Below are 12,971 nucleotides of genomic sequence, written 5' to 3' on the forward strand. Positions count from 1 at the left end.
ATGCTGGCGGGGATGTGGAGAAAAAGGAACCTATTGCACTACTGGAGGGTGTAAACTAATACAACCACTCTGGAAAGCAGTCTGGAGGTTCCTCAAAAAACTAAACATAGACCTTCCCAAAATCCAGCCATACCACTCCTAGGCATTTACTCTGAGCATCATGAACCAGAATATGAACAGGATACCTGCACATCCAAATTCATTGCTGCAATATTCACAACCTCCCACAAGAAGCACTCAGATGTCCCACAACAGATGAATGGATACAAAAAATGTGGTACCTATAGCCAATGGAATTTTAAACAGCCATTACAAAGGATAAAATAATGGCATTTGTAGGGGAATGGATGTAACTAGAACAAATCATGTTGAGCAAGGTAAGCCAAGATTATGGAGACAAAAGGTGCATGAGCTGGGCGTCAGTGGCTCACGCCTGTAATCCTAGCTACTCAGGAGGATCACAGTTCAAAGCCAGCCCGGGCAGGAAAGACTGTGAGACTCCTATCTCCAATAAACCACTAGAAAAATGGAAGTGGCGCTGTAGCTCAAGTGGTAGAGCACTCGCCTTGAGCTGAAGAGCTGAGGGACAGCGACCAAGCCCAAAGTTCAAGCCTCATGACCAACAACAACAACAAAAAAGGTGCATGTTCTCTCTGATATGCAGATGTTAGATTTAAAGCACAACAAGATATGATCAAGTATACAGGGTTCTAGACACAGATATATAGTGAGACCAAAGAGGATAGCCTTAGGAGAAAAGCACCAAAATGTAATACACAAGCAGCTCTTCATATATATATATATATATGTATATATATATATATATATATAAATCATAGACATATATATAAAATCATACACATATTGAAAAGAACTCCAAAGAAAACAAAGGACCTTTTCTTAATTTGTCTTATCATTTTTAGATGACTCTATTTTTTTACCTCATATATGGTGTATTCACATGCATATGTGAAAGAAGGTGGGGACAGAGCACAGAATCAGTGGAAGACAAGTAAAAATAGATAGCAGTGGGGCTCATCAACTGCATTGGACATTGATGTAAGTGAACCAAGCAACTAGTGGAGGAGATGGAAAGAAAGGAAAGAGAGAATGAGGGAACAGATGATACTAAGGAAAAGGAAAGAAATGTACTTATCACCTGACATATGTAAATGTAACCTCACTGTATATCACATCTAAAACATCAATAAAGTAATTTTTTAAAGCTATGTATAATGGGGAATGGTAATACTCAGCACTGTGGAGGCAGAAGCAAGGGGACTGCAAGTTCAAAGCCATCTCTACAGTAAAATTTTTTGTCTCAAAAAAACAAAAAAAGGATATGGATGTTACAGGTCTTGATAGACCATGTGAGGTTCTGGGTTAGATCTCTAGCACAAAACAAAACAAAACAACAACAACAAGAACTAGTCTTTGTATAATTAATTTACAGTGATAATTACTGAAAGAAATGGCCTATATAGGGCTGGGAAGGTGGCTCAGTGGTAGAGCGCTTGCCTTGCATGCATGAGGCCCTGGGTTCGATTCCTCAGCACCACATAAGCAAAAAGAAAAAAAACCCGGAAGTGGCACTGTGGCTCAAGTGGTAGAGTGCTAGCCTTGAGCTGAAGAGCTGAGGGACAGCGCCCAGGCCCAGAGTTCAGGCCCCACGACTGGACCCAAAAATAAATAAATTAATTAAAATGCCAAAAAATATTAAAAAAAAAGAAATGGCCTATATAAATAAAAACCAAGAAAGAAACCAACTAAAATGGTGCACAATAGAATCTGGCAGGGGGGAAAACTACAAAGGAAACATCACATCTGCAAAATCTGGTTTCAAGAAACATTAGTATGTATAAAAATCTTCAATATATAATTAATTTTTTAAAAAAGTTTTTAATTCCTCCTAAAACCTCTAGACCAAATTTTTTTTTCACTGAAGAATTCTGTCAGGTGATTTTGACACAGTAAATAATTTTACAATAAATGATGTCCTAGGAGTTGGCACTTGTAGTTATAAAATGTGGCTTGGGAAAATTGGGAGGGAGCAGAGGAAGGGGTGATATTGTCCAAAAGAAATGGACTCATTAATTGCCTTATGAAATTGTAACCATTCTGTACATCAACTATATAATTATAAAAATATTTTTAAATATGCCAAGTTAAAAAAAAACCTCATAGGTCTAAACATAACCCACAAACTACAACACTTTAAATGAAAGCACATGAAACTTCATGTATTTGTGTTGCTTTGAAAATGACCTCTGTGTACACTTTAGTGGGGTTTTTTTGTTTGTGGTTTTAGTTTTGTCTTTGGATTGTTGTTCTTCATCACTGATGTCATGAAGCTTGGACTCAGCCTGGGTGCTGTCACTGAGCTCTTTAGTTCGAGGATAGTGGTCTACCATTTTGAGCCACATCTCTAATTCCAGGTTTTGAGGACTGTTCATGAGTGCGCCACTAGCACCCGGCTACACTTCGGATTTTATTATTTTTTGTCGGTTGTGGGGCTTGAACTTTGGGCTTGGGTGTTGTCTCTTCAAAATTCTACCACTAGAAACAGGATCAATTCCGGTCTTCTGAAGATTATAGTCTTACGGACTTTCTTGCTGGCCAATACTAATACTGTGTCTTTGAGAAATCATTAACGACAGCCCGAGATTTCTATAGGTAACAAAGGCCTGGATATTTTTTCATGACAAGTTGATTAAAGACAAAGCATTGGGGAAGCTTTACAGATATTTAAGAAAAGGACACAAAACACCATCTCTAGAAAGATGGCTTACATTTACATTTTCATTCTAAGAAGGCACCCTCTAAAACTTCCTTTCTATTCATAAAGTACAAGTAATTCCATCAAAAGATAGCAGCAGCACATAAATAGTCTGCAATATGATACAAAAACAGCAAAGATGTAAGCCATAACATATTATGTAAAGAACTGAAAATATTCAAACAAGACCAAGAAAAATGATCCCATTTACACTATGTATCTCCTATAAGCTTACTTATAGTACAGCATTATATGGGCCAACCTTGTCTATCTGCTTGTTTTCATTGCCAATTAGGCAGAAAATAGCCACAAGTGAAGGTGTGATACAAGAGGTAGACCTCAAGCCTTTAACAAAAAGCCAAGTAAGAAAAGCAAGTTCCTGACTTCAAACCCCAGTACTAGCACAAAAAATAAAATAAAACTATTATTATCTCGATGAAAATAATAGGGAAGGTAGTGCCATTACATCAGCATTTTAGAGCTTAAATATAAATAAATTGATGTTATTTAAATGAAATTATGAATGTATATGGAGGAAACAGAGATTATGTTTTCTAACTGTGGAGTCAGGGAGGAACTTTAAAGCAAAATGTAAATATCAGAAACAAGAAAAAAAGATGGACTAATTTTGGCATAAAATAGTATGTTGGTATATATCACTAACAAAAACTAGAATAACATATTTGAAAAAAAATAATCTGCAACATATTTGATAGGTAATATATGTTGTAAAAATATTTTTAAGCTTTCAGATGCAGAGTGGTAGCTCAACAAAATGAAGCTGGAAATTGAAATATAACAGGGGAAAGTAAAGGGGAGGAGTGTAAATGAATGAAGAGTGGGTAGTAATGGCAGTATGCAGTGATAATATTCAATGCATATCCTATGAAATGAGGAAAGTTGAAGAAATGGCTTGGGTTGGTGAGAGGGAGGTGGTAGAATGATGATAGGATTGATATTGAGTAAGATACTTTGTACTTATAAACTGGTACATTGACAGATAAACCCTTTGTACAACTACTTGAAGATAATCAAAATATAAAAAACAAAAAAAATTTAGCTGGGTGCCAGTGGCTACAACTGTAACTCTAGCTTCTTAGGAGGATTTGAGTATTGAAGCCAATCTGGGCAGGAAAATCCATGAGATTTTCACCTCTAATTAATCACCAAAATGTCAGAAATAAAAGTTCTGGCTCAAGTGGTAGAGCACTAGCCCCAAGCAAAAAGAGTTCAAAAATAGTGCCCAGACCCCATTGTTCAAGCCCTGTACCAACAGACACACACACACACACACACACACACACACACACACACACACACACACACACACACACACACACACACACACACACACACACACAAATGTCTCAAAACTCACTAAAAAGAAATCTTCCTAGGCTGGTAGTAGTGACTCACACCTCTAATCCGAGCTACTCAGCTTGATATCTGAGGCACTTAGTTCAAAGACAATCCAAGCAAGAAGATCCTTGAGCCTTATATGTAAATAAATAATAAAAAACCAGAAGAGGGGCTGTGGCAATACACAATACAGGCACAAAAGGCAAAACAAAACTTGTTTCAGTCAAATAACATCATATATTATACTCAGAGTAATATAAATTGTCAAAAAGACCTTTTGAAAATATATACAAAAAGCACTAAAAGTACTAGTACCCTTTAACCCACTGGCTGTAACAAAACAATAAAAGAGAGGCAATTGATAAGCTAAGATGATGTTTACCATGCTAATTCATAACTTAAAAAGTGAAGAAACATAAACTAGCTAGTAGGTGATTGAATAATACAATACTTTTTATCATGACATTCAGACATACAATGTTAGTCTACGTATATATTTATGTAGATAGATGATAAATAGCTAGATAGGTAGATATATGAGCAGAAATATATTTGCTGCAAATTATTCAATATTAAAAGCCTCCACAAGCATTTATATATTCCTATTCTAAGTTGTCTCCTGCCTCAACATAAAAGGAAAATAAACATCCATAACTAGCATTTTACTTTTACAGGAACTGAGCACAATCTTCTCAAACAGGTCACTCCATCTTTCACCACACAGTCAAGCCCTCTACTTTTTAAATTTACATATCTCCTTTTTAAATTTGAGGCTAGAATTCTTACACTTCTCCCCCCTCCTCTCTCGTGACAACTAAAAGTGTAAATGGTCATCATGTTTTTTAAATACGCTCATTGAAGCCAGGACCCAATCACCTTCTTAGTCTTACTTTATTTCCATTCTTTTTGTTGTTGTTGTTGGTCATGGGGCTTGGATGCTGTCCCTCAGCTCTTCAGTTCAAGGTTAGCACTCTTAACACTTGATGCACAGTGCCACTTCCAGTTTTCTGAGTGGTTTATTGGAGATAAGAGTCTTATGGCCTTTCCTGCCTGGGTTGGCTTTGAACCGTGATCCTCAGATCTCAGCCTCCTGAGTAACTAGGATTACAGGTGTGAGCCACCAGTGCCCAGCCTCACTTTATTTCCAAAAGAAAGCTTCCAGCTCTCAAAGCAGAGCCTTATACAAAACATGTACCAAATAAATTTATTCCATTAACATTTTCTATGTACTTACTGCATGACAGCAGGACAATACAATACTGTGTTTGGATCTCAAAGATCATGAAATATGTTCATGTATAAATATGACTAGTGCTTGGGAAAATTGGGAAGTGGAGTAGAAGTATCAATAGGTTATTGATATATTATTATCCTCACAATAGTATGTATATTAGCTCAAATTCCCAAAAATAGCTCAACAATGTCTTATGCATGTTTTAAATATTTGATAACAATATGTCTATATAAATATATCAAGTATCAATAGATATTTGGGAATAAGAGAGGTAAAATAGAGAAAAAAGGCTTTGATTAACCTAGACATAAACAATAAACAAGTACTACTATACTGAAGCCTGTATCTTGAGAGGTGGAGATTAACACTGTCAAATTCAGATTCACCATACATCTTCCAAGAATACAATTCTGAAGATATATAAGCAAAAGTTATGGTTATAGTTTGGAAAGAATCCAATGATAGATCTGAAGTTTGTCTTCCTTTCTTAGGGAAATAGAAATGTAAGAGGAAGATATCAAAACATTCCCAACACAACAGTTGATTTCCTCCTGGTATCATTTAGTGCATTTTTAATCTAACTTGACTCATTTTCTAAATTGTTACAGTTCCTCAAACTATGGTGCAGAATGACAATATGAAAAGAATGCAAATGCAGTGAGACAAAGGTAATCTCTACAAATTAGTTCATTTAAACTTGCTTGCTATTTTCTCATTCAAAAATGCTATACTGATGCATTTCACTCAAAGTGGATTTCACTCAGTATTCTTTTGCTTGCTTGCATTTTGAGTTCTGCTGCCTACTTTGTTAGCATAGGGTTGAGTAAGGGCAGTTCATGCTGCAAAACACAAGAAAAAAAACAGAATGTCTGTAATCTTAATGCAAAATGTTGCCATCTATTGTTATAGGAAATGATATTGAAATTTCAAAACCTAAATGAGTAAGATGAATCAGTAACTGAATAGAATTTGTCACATAATGTTTCCAATGGGAATAATAAAACAGTACAATCATCAAGGCATTTTTAAAAAGAAAAGAAAAGGTAGGCATGGTGATTCACATCTGCAATCCCTACTCATTAGACTGAGGAAGATCATTGTTCAAGGTCAATATGAGACAGAACTTTACAAGACCCTATTCTCAACCAGAAAGAGTGTAGAGGTGTACACCTATCATCTCAGCTAGGGCACGTAGACACAAACACACACACACACACACACACACACACACACACACACACACACACACACACACACACACACAAAGAACAAGAGGATTACAGCCTATGCTGGCTCATGCCAAAACCAGAGATTTTTATCTCAAAACTCACAAGCACTTCTGTGCTCATAAGAGAGTAATTGAGGGGGCTGGGAAGGTGGCTCAGTGGTAAAGCGCTTGCCTTGCATGCCTGAGGCCCTGGGTTCGATTCCTCAGCACCACATAAGCAAAAAGAAAAAAATCCGGAAGTGGCACTGTGGCTCAAGTGGTAAAGCGCTAGCCTTGAGCTGAAGAGCTGAGGAACAGCTCCCAGGCCCAGAGTTCAGGCCGCACAACCGGACCAAAAAAAAAAAGAGAGAGTAATTGACTACCATGTCAAAGACTTGATTTCAAATCCTAGTATTTCCAGAGAAAAAATACTTTAAATGATGATAATATAGCAACTTTCAATTGACTATCCTTTGAAAAAGGGGACTTAAAGTTAGATATTTGAGGCATCTGAACACTGGTTTTAAGGTGAAAGTTTCCAAGAGTTGGCTGGGAAGGAATTCTGGACATGGGTTCTCTGCAGTTTTTCAGTGCATGAAAATACCATGGCAATTCAGAAAATTTCGGCATGAGCCAAGGAGACCTAGGGTTTCTCCTATTCCATCCTGTAATGTTTTCAGAGTGTCTGCTTTGACTTCGAGGTCTTTGGTCCATTTGGAATTGATTCTGGTGTAGGGTGATATATAAGGATCTTGCTTTAGTTTTCTACAAGTAGTTAACCAATTTTGCCAGCAACATTTACTGAAGAGGCTGTCTTTCTTCCATTCTATTTTTTTAGCTCCCTTTTCAAAGATTAGATGGCTATAGGTCTGTAGGTTCATTTCTGGGTTTTCAATTCTATTTTATTGGTCCTGAGGTCTGTTCTTATGCCAATACCAAGCTGTTTTGATTACTATGTCTTTATAGTAGAGTTTGAAATTTAGTATTGATATTCCTCCAGCAGTGTTCTTTCCGTTGAGGAGCATTTTTTCTACTCGGGGTCTTTTATTGTTCCATATGAATTTTTGGATTGCCTCTTCTATTTCCTTGAAGAAAGCAGGCCAAAATTTTCTGAATAGAGACCTCGAAACACAACAAATCAAAGAAAGTTTGGACAAATGGGATTGCATGAAGTTGCAGAGCTTCTGCATGGCAAAGGACATAGCTAGCAAGATCAATAGAAAGCCCACGGATTGGGAGAAGGTCTTCACTAGCCATACAACAGACAAGGGTCTCATATCTAAAATATACTTGGAACTCAACAAATTAAACCCCCACAACAAATCCTCAAAGAAACAACTGTCCAATAAATAAGTGGGCTAAAGACTTAAAGAGAAACTTCTCTGAAGAAGAAAGAAGGATGGCCAATAGATACATGAAGAAATGCTCAACATCCCTAGCCATAAAAGAAATGCACATCAAACAACATTGAGATACCACCTCACTCCAGTTAGAATGGCAAAAATCAAGAACTCTAACAACAACAGATGCTAGAAGGGATGTGGACAGAAGGGATCCTTACTTCATTGTTGGTGGGAATGTAAACTTGTTCAACCACTTTGGAAAGCAGTATGGAGGTTCCTCAAAAGACTTCACATAGAGCTCCCCTATGATCCAGCAATCCCACTTTTGGGCATTTACCCAAATGTTTACAAACAAGACCACACTAAAGCTACCAGCACAACTATGTTTATTGCAGCATTATTTACCATAGCTCAGATATGGAACCAACCCAGATGTCTCTCAGTAGATGAAAAGATCAAGAAAATGTGGTATATATAAACAATGGAATTCTATGCCTCCATCAGAAAGAATGACATTGCCCCATTTGTTAGGAAATGGAAAAACTTGGGAAAATTATATTAAGTGAAGCAAGCCAGGCACAAAGAAACATAGGTCCCATGGTTTCCCTTATTTGCAATATCTAGTATATATATGAGTCAAGCGGAAAAGGTCAGATAATGTGATGTTAGGAAAATGAACCCTTAGATATGTATTTTAATGTTTTTTTTCTTTCATGCATTTGTTTCTAATGCATTTGTAAGATTATTTCTTTGTTGCTTTGTATGTCCCTCCCCCACAGGATAACCCCTGCTTTCACTATATTTGATGTCAGTATAACTTGTGGAGGAGATGGAGAAAAACAAGTCGTTTAAGGATACAGGTGGACCTGTTGCAACAATGAGAAGTACAAGTTGTCATGTCGAAAATGAGCTTTACAACGTTGGTGTGGGGGTGGGAGGTGGGAGGATTGGGTTGGGGGGTGGGGAGGAGGCTGGGAAGGGATGTGAAGTGTAAACAAAGGAGGAGGCTGCAATGCTTGATAAGAAATGGACGAATTATCCTGCGCATGTAATTGTAACCCCTCTGTACAGTATGTTCACAAAAATAAAAAAAAATAAAAAAAAATACCATGGCAAGGGCACTGAAAACCAGTGAAATAGAAATCTCCCTTTTATTTTACTGCAAGTCTTCAGAAATACAAGAGAAGCCTCATTGGTCTAAAGACTGTAACAAGAGTATTGTTTCATTAGGAGATAATGGTGTTTTTCAGCCACTGTCTTCTTCTAATACATGGAACAGATTTTAGTAAATATTGCGCAATTGATTCTGTACAACTTAAAATTTTGAGGCATGGAGTAAAACCAGATCTTTGGAATCAAGAATCAAAAATAGAGCAGTATAACTTGGCAGAGTTAAAGAGGGAACAAGAAACAAAGGAAGTAAACAAGAACGAATAAGGGAAGGGCTAAGAAAATATTATAAGTAAAAGAATCAACACATTAAAAAACTGAAGCCTATCAAAATACATCGAAGTATCCTATTGACTTGGTCAACCCTTCTACATTTAGTTCTATCCTAGTTATTATGGCTGCTCAGTCTCTGAAAGCTCAGATCTACAATGTTTAGAATTAAGAAGTAAATTGATACAATATAAAAAATAGGAAAGTAGCACATTTTTTTTCATTTGCAACTTATTCACATCCTTCAAATTTAAAATACATAATGGGAAAATACAGTTAAATAATTACCTGGTAGAGCCAATAAAATTTGACTCAGTTTGGGGGAAAAGATTAAGGTGGTTATGGATTTAGAATTTCTTACAATGACATTATGTACAAGACATTATGTCGAAAAATGAATCTTACAACTTTGGCGGGGGTGCGAGAGCACGGGATGGGAGGGCAGGGATGGTAAGGTGGAGGCAACAATGCTTAATAAGAATTGTACTCATGGGCTGAGAAGGTGGCTTAGTGGTAGAGAGCTTGCCTTGCATGCATGAGGCCCTGGGTTTGATTACTCAGCACCACATAAACAAAAAGAATAAAGCCGGAAGTGGTGCAGTGGCTCAAGTGGTAGAGCACTAGCCGTGAGCTGAAGAGCTGAGGGACACTGCCAGGCCCAGAGTTCAGGCCCCATGACCGGACCACCCACCCAAAAAAAAGAATTGTACTCATTACCTTGCTCATGTAATTGTAACCCCTCTGTATGGTATTTTCACAATAATAAAAACTTATTACTAGTAAGTTTTAGCAATGTTTATCTTACATCTCTAATTTTGATGATCATCAAAAGAAGTCTGACTCTTAAAAGAACTTATGTTCTTATACAAATAGAATATTTATCTGAAAAGTAAAGCTTTCCTTTAAATGCTAATTTCTTCAATTGGCTACTTCATCATGAGATTTGAAGTTTATTGTCTTTCTTCTAGAGTTGATTTTTTTGTTATCAGCAGTTATAAGAATAAGTCAAATGCATGATTTCAAAAGAACATCTGGATAGTAGAACATTTGCCTAGCACAAGTGAGAGGTCCTGAGTTTGATCCTCAGTAGCCCAAGAGAAGGTGGAGGAGGAAGAGGTAGGCAGAAAGGGTGTAATGGGTGTGCAGAAGGATAAAAAGGAAGAGAAAGCAGAAGTAAAGCATCATATTATTCACTGTGAAACTGGTAGAAAAGCATGACCTTATTCTGTTATTTCTGCTGACACTATAAGCAGGAGGATTCATAGATTTCTCATAAGGAACAAAAGTGCTGAGCCATACCCAGGATTGGAAAAAGCAATTGTTCCTGTTTCCATCATGTTAAATGTTTGTATGTTGGTTACCCTGAGGATAATTTCTTTCAAAATTATCTCTATTTTTCCTGCAATTAACTTCATGTCTACGTATCTATAGGTTTAACTTACCTAGGTTTTAGTTTGATGTGTTTTCTCTCTTGAGTTGAAGAGGTAACTGTGAAGAGTATGGGGCTCTGAAATGGAATTAACTTTGTCCAGAATGTTATCTTGTGCTGTCAAAATAGTTACAATAAATATTTAAAGATCTGTGATGTATCATGCATCATAAAGCAAGCAGCTAATGTATTAATGACATACTTCTGGTGTACATTAATGACTGAGATTTCTGATGTACTTATTAGTAAAGTTTTTTAATCTCTCTTGTATACTTACTTGTAAAGTTTTTTTTACTGTCTTCAAGTATAGCTACATATGCATTTGTCTGACCATATATCATTGCAAGTATGGCTAATTTCTTAGGGTTCCTCATTACATGGTCATTTTATGGTACCTCCAAATTTTTTGGTTGTCAGAGCCAAGGGTGTTTTATTTCCCGTCTAACTGCCATGAATTCCCACAATGATGAAAACTCATTGGGTGGTTAGTTGAGATCCTCAGTAATCCGTGGCTTATATTTACATTTTTCTCTTAAGAAGAATTTTTTATTAATATCAGAACTTAATATTAATATTACAATATAATATAATCATATTATAATAACATTATTAGTATTGAGGCTTTTCTTGGCCATTCCTTGAGGATTTTCCTTGGAAATCTATTGTCTTTTTCTAGGTATAATTGTGTATCCTACCCCCAAGGATTTTGAGATCCAAGGTTTCAGAGATCCAAATTTCAAGCAAATCATTCAGAACTCTGTTTATATTGCCTACTTTTATATTAATTTACAGCACTATGCCTTCAAAATACTTTATAAATTTGCCCATTCTTCTGTCCTCAAGAATTTGGACAGGCTTTTAAACAATATCTTAGAAATCTATTCTCTTGGTGCTTTATGTACTACTTCACTTACCTTATTAGGATCTGTTAAACATAATCTTCTGGTACTATTGCTCTTATCTTTTTTCTAATCTTCTCTGTGGGGTATCATGTATCCCCTGAGGTGAGCCCAATTTTAGGCCATATATGGTTCCCTCATCTGTCTCATCTTTCTTCCCAGACATAAGTATTAAGAACTAACTTAGCTAGTTTTCTTGCTCACCTGAATGATTTCTCAGTACAATGTAATTCAATAGTACATCTTACAGATGAATAATCAGAGATGTGTGATCTTAGATTTCCTTTTCTTCTTTCTGTTAAGTCAAATATATGCCTTCCCAGTTCTCCAAACCTCAAAACAATCTGTATAAAAAAATAAGGCATCAAAGGTATATGATAATTGGTTATTATTTTTCATGAAGTTTTTTTTTAATGACTGGTAGACAGGACAGACAGAAATGGCTGCCTTGCTTTTGAAGTTTGTTTTTTTTTTTTTTTAATGACTGGTAGACAGGACAGACAGAAATGGCTGCCTTGCTTTCCCTTCATCTGGTTCACCTAATTCCATTTTGGACATTTTGAGATGTGTTATCACCTCAACCTACAGCTACATTCAGAAATCACTAATCATGGAAGTTATTTTGCTACTCTTATTCTGAATGATTATTCAATTATTTTACTGAATATCAATATAAGTTATGATATGCCACTTTCAAAATAAAGAACATAAAACAATTATCACTCATACAATGCTATTCATTCATTAATCATTTAACAAATATATTTTGAACAGTTTTGTGGGTTGGGGGACATGGGTATATCTGCTGTACTGGAGCTTGAATTCCAGGCCTGGGTGCTGTCCCTGAGCTATTTTGCTTAAAGCTAAAGCTCTACTACTTGAGCCACTTCTGACTTTTACATAAGTTAATTAGATATAAGGGTCTCACAGGCTTTCCTGCTCAGTCTGGCTTTAAATTGTAATTCTTGGATCTCAGACTCCAGAGTGGCTAGGATTGCAAGAATGAACTATTGGGCCGAGCTGAGAGCTAGAGATATAGTGTTGAGCAAAAACATTATATCTAGTCTTATAAACTGTAAGTCTTCTACAGAAAAGGGTCATTAGACAATTACCACACAAAACAAGTAAAGAATAGCATTAATTCCACAAGGTGCAAAGCAATTGTACTCACCTATTCAAGTCCACAATTGAAGGGCAAGCTGATACAAAAAGTTTTCCCAACAGACAAGGAAAGTTTACAGGAACCCAGGAAGCCTGTGAATAACAACTTCCTTTAGATAGGTA

The 12,971-nt window shown here is 36.4% G+C and overlaps 1 long non-coding RNA gene across 8 annotated transcripts in view; it reads right to left on the minus strand.

Annotated features, from left to right (window-relative positions):
* Window positions 1-12,971, minus strand: part of LOC138809316 (uncharacterized) — a 44,555-nt gene that overhangs the window by 10,454 nt on the left and 21,130 nt on the right. For all 8 annotated transcript variants that reach the window (XR_011366797.1, XR_011366796.1, XR_011366795.1 and 5 more), the window contains 3 exons: window positions 12,859-12,941; window positions 11,892-12,031; window positions 10,802-10,905 (listed from right to left, as the gene is read on the minus strand). This is a non-coding gene — a long non-coding RNA (uncharacterized lncRNA). The remainder of the gene's footprint in view (window positions 1-10,801; window positions 10,906-11,891; window positions 12,032-12,858; window positions 12,942-12,971) is intronic.

Source organism: Dipodomys merriami, unplaced genomic scaffold (assembly GCF_024711535.1).
Source record: "Dipodomys merriami isolate MVZ:Mamm:240054 unplaced genomic scaffold, mDipMer1.0.p SCAF_490, whole genome shotgun sequence".
NCBI lineage: Eukaryota > Metazoa > Chordata > Mammalia > Rodentia > Heteromyidae > Dipodomys > Dipodomys merriami.